Source organism: Diceros bicornis, chromosome 13 (genome assembly GCF_020826845.1).
Source record: "Diceros bicornis minor isolate mBicDic1 chromosome 13, mDicBic1.mat.cur, whole genome shotgun sequence".
Lineage (NCBI taxonomy): Eukaryota > Metazoa > Chordata > Mammalia > Perissodactyla > Rhinocerotidae > Diceros > Diceros bicornis.
The window spans coordinates 44,658,967-44,663,468 of record NC_080752.1 but is presented as its reverse complement, the minus strand read 5'-3'; the positions used below and the strand labels follow the sequence as shown (position 1 = coordinate 44,663,468).

General features: G+C 48.3%; 1 non-coding gene across 1 annotated transcript; it reads left to right on the top strand.

Moving 5' to 3' along the window:
- Positions 1-3,773: 3,773 nt before the first annotated feature.
- Positions 3,774-3,893, top strand: LOC131413279 (small nucleolar RNA SNORA1). Its single transcript, XR_009221941.1, has one exon. It is a non-coding gene; the product is annotated as a small nucleolar RNA SNORA1 (small nucleolar RNA).
- Positions 3,894-4,502: the final 609 nt, after the last annotated feature.

The following is a 4,502-nucleotide window of genomic DNA, read 5'->3' as shown; positions in this document are numbered from 1 at the left end:
CCCCAGCACGGAAAGCTCCAGGCCCCTCCCCGCTGGCTGGGCACTGCCCTCGCCCGCCTGTGGAAGGACCGTGGTCCCGACTGTGCTATTCTCTCTGCACGCTGCCAGGAGAGACGGCTATGCCTACTCCTACTACCAGTAAGTAGCCCCACCTGCCCTGGAGTCCAGGCCCCTCGTGGGGAAGCCGCCATCCCCCCCCCTCTGGGCGTGGACCCCACACCCTGCCTGGCCTGGTGTTAGCCCCTCCTCCACGGCCACCTGTGTCTCAGCTTCCCTCCTCTGCTGTCTCTCCTCTCCGTGTCGTCCTCCTCGCGTGGGGGTCACGAGCGCTGGCTTGTCGTCAGAGTCTTGGGTTCAGACCTGGCTCTGCTGAGTCACCCCGCACAAGTCGCTTGACCTCCCTGAGCCTCGTGTCCTCTCGTCCCCAGAGGCAGCCCCTTGTGTTCTCCAGCCATTCCTGCTGGTCAGGACCTCCTGCCGCCAGACCACAGTCCACGTGCGGGAAGGTCCTCACACAGGTCCCGCTCTGGGGTCCGCAGCCCTTGTGGGTGCGTGTGCTTGTGGGGGCAGACCTCTCCCCACACAGGCAGCTCTCCCCACAGTGGGCGGCGCTCAGGGCACCACGAGTCCGTTTTCCAGCCGGGTGGTCCCAGGCTCCTCAGACCCACGTTTCCTGGGTGCTTCCTCTGGGCTCCGTTCTTTACACAGAGTCCTCACGGCAACCCTGAGAAGCAGGGACTATGATCACTCCCATTTTCCGGATGGGGAAACTGAGGCTCAGAGGGGTTAGGGACCTGTCAGAGGTCACAGGAAGTGTAGAACTGGGGTTACCACCCAGGCCTCATCTGACTTTCCAGCCTCCTGATGCTACTCTGTCTTCTCTGACTCTGCAAGCCTTCCAGAACATTCCCCCGCACCTGTGCTTTTTCTCCCTCCCTGCAGAACAGGCTCAGGTGGCCCCAGGCCAGCCCAGAGGATGGTGGTCTCTTACCTCCTACTCCCTGGACCTTCTACTTGCATTGATGTCACCCAACGTCACATTAGCTTTTCCAGCAAGCAGTCCCCCGTCAACTCCCATGGAGCCTCCAGCTCGGCTTTCACAGGAATCGCTGATGGGGCAGTTCTCCCTCGCTCTCCACTGGTGCAGTTAACTTTTGAACCTAAATGCAGAACTTTTCGGAGCATCCATATTCCGTCTGCTTAATCTCACCCTGGGATCAGCTGGAGGCCGGCCGTGTCCGTGTCCCTCCAGGTTCTGTCTTCTGTGGATCTGGTTGGTTGGTGCTTGTAGTTCTTCCTAGTAGGTCACGAGGCCTGGGCGGGAACAGAGCCCTGAGGCACACCACTGGAGACTGCCCTCTCGGCCAGTGTCCACTCGTGATGAGTCCTCCTTGGGCACCGTTGTTCAGCCAGAGGACCGGCTGTCCTCTGTCCATGGCCCTCTGTCTGTCTTCCCTGTGGTTTGCTGGTGTCTGGCCTGTCCCTCCCTCTCTCTGTCCCCTTCTCCATCCCTCTCTCTCCTTGTTATTGTCCCTTTACTCTCTCTCCTCCTGCTCCTCCTCCTCTAGATCCTCCTAATTCTCCTCCCCCTCCTCGCCTCCCTGTCCTTCCCTCCCTCCCCCTCCACCTGCTCTCTCATGTTCATGGTCAAGGTCACAGCCACAGAGGCTTCTCCTCACCTGCCCCCAAAGGGGTCCTTGGCTCTGCCCTGGGCCACAGTGAGGGCGATGCCCAGAGCCTGGCAAGTGGGGACTCCAGAGGTCATTCTGTCCCTCGTCTGCCCCAGGTAGCTCTTGACCCAGGACAGGTTGAGTAGAGTTTGCCTGTGTGGGAAGATCAGCTCATTGCCCTGCTTGTCCCTACAGATGATCAGTGTCCCTGAGCCCTCATAACCTGGAAGTCCTTTCTTAGGTCTACCCCACACCCTGCATGCTATAGGGCTGAGCAGGTGAACAGCTCTCTGTCTCAAGACTTCCCTGTGATTGGTCCCCCCGCTCTTCTCTAGTCTCAACTCGGGTTCCAAGGCATTTCCCCTTTGCCTGTTTTTTGACTCCTAGGTCCTGGAGCTGTGCTCCCTACCTCCCCACTCCAGGCCTTCTGCCCCTTCCTCCTGGTCCCTGGGCTCTCCTCCCCTAGCCTCCTGGGCAAACAGGATCAAGTCCTTCCATGGCCCTCCCCATATCAGATAAGTTCTTTAATACCCCGAAGCAACACTGAAGCATCTATTATGCTCCTGCTGGGTTCTGGTACTGGAACTTGAAATACAGAAAAAGTACAGGTATTACCTTTGTACTGAAGGAGCTGTAGGAAAATTAAGGACTTCAACACAGACTCATACAGAGTTACGAAAGGAGTGAAGAATAATCAGCCTTCTCCTTGGCACTGCTCTAGTTCCACCTAACAAATGTTAAAAGCAAGACCCAGCAGGATCAGACTATTTCTAAGTAACTTAACCGTGTCCCAGAACAAAGCTCAAGAAGATTTATAGGAATACAAAAATATCTGGCCTCCAACCGGGTAAAACACACAATGTCTGGCATCCAATCAAAAATTACCAGACATGCAAAGAAACAGAAACATATGACCAATAATGAGAAAAATCACTCATTTGAAACTGAACCAGGATGCAGAGCATGGTGAAAGGTGGGTGGTTGGGAAATTCAAGATGTGCCCACCACCCACTGGTCCAGACTGCACCTCTGTCCTTTCTCCTCCAAGGAGTAGAGACCTAATTCTGTGGCTTAGATCTGAAAGCGGTGTTAATTTTGACACTTCCTCAATGTGCAAGCTTTTAAAAATGGACTTATCAAGCACACTTAGCACCCAGATTTGGATTCTAAGGCCATTTCCCAACAAAAGGAACCTGGGATCCTTGGAGAAATGGCTGATTCTAAGACTAGGTCGGGAAATATACCAGATGAGCCTGGAGCATCTTGTGGTGCCAGAAAGTGAGTAGGAAGTGCTAAACACACACACATACAATGATGGGAAAATGTCAAAGGAACACAGGAGCCAACTGAAGAAGCTCCCAACAGCCAAAGCCAGATACAATTGAACAACAAACTAAATAAAGTAGTATCACATTATAACCCCAAGCATGAAATAAATATTCATGAGTCCATACTGATTTAAATAAATGATTGAATGAATTAATAAACGGGGGAGAAGAGACAAATCTCCCATGCAGAAGAATTCAGAATAATTTAGGTAGATGCTCAGCACTCAAGCTGGTGGAACTTGAATTATCTTTAAGTGTAGGCTACACATAGTGACTTCCTTCCAAAAAGGACAGTATGAAAAGAGGGGAAAAGAGTAACTTTATAGTGGAGAAACCTAGCAAACACTACCTCAGCCAGGTGATCAAGGTTAACATCATCAGTGATAAGTCATGTTGATAGCACGTACCCTTGATATGATGTGATGAGAATGGGACGCTATCTCTGTGGTACTTCCATCCAAAAAACCCTAACCCCAGTATAATCATGACAAAAAAAATCAGACACATCCCAAATGAGGTTCAACAAATGATGCTGGGACAACTGGATATCCACAGGCAAAAGAATGAATTTGGACCCCTACCTCACACTATTTACAAAAGTAATTCAAAATGGATCCAAGTTCTAAATGTAAGAGCTAAAACTATAAAACTCTTAGAAGAAAACATAGAGGTAAATCTTCATGACCTTAGATTAGGCAATGGTTTCTTAGATATGACACCTAAAGCAGAAGCAACTACAGAAAAAATAGATGAATTTGACTTCATCAGAATTAAAAGTGTGATTCAAAGGACACTCTGAAGAAAGTGAAAAGACAACCCACATATATTGAGACACAGGTTATGCTTCCATCACAGTAAGTTTACTGCAGTGGTGACAATAAGACCTGTAACATTTTTCGTTAGGCTCATGAGTAAAAATCGGATGTAAAAAGATTTTTTAATATTAGAAATGATTAAGGAGTAATATACTTTTAGATCACTTGCCAAAATAGCAATGTGTACGTCCTACAATTTAACTCATGGGGCCCTAAAAAGTAAATTGGTTGAAGAAATTGGATCCCAAAGATTACAGGTGGGGAATTTTTAAAGAATGTTCATATTCAAGTGGAAATCAAAGAAGCCCAACTAAAAGAATCATGAACTGACTGACATGACAACCGTGGATTGAGCGAAATTTCTTTTTAAAAGGGCTATCTTGAAGACTCTGACTCAAAACTTTGGAGGAACTAAGGTGACTGGCAGTGGAAAGAATCACAACGTGTGAAATTACTTAAATAAAAATTTATTGACTTTAAAAATAAATAAATAAATAAAAAGACAACCCACAGAATAGGAGAAAATATTTGAAAATTGTATATCTGATGAGGGCCTAGTATCCAGACCATATAAAGAATGCTTACAACTCAACAATGAAAAGGCAAATAATCAAATTTTAAAATGGGCAAAGGATTTGAAAAACCATTTTTCCAAAGAAGATATACAAATGGCCAATAAGCACATGAAA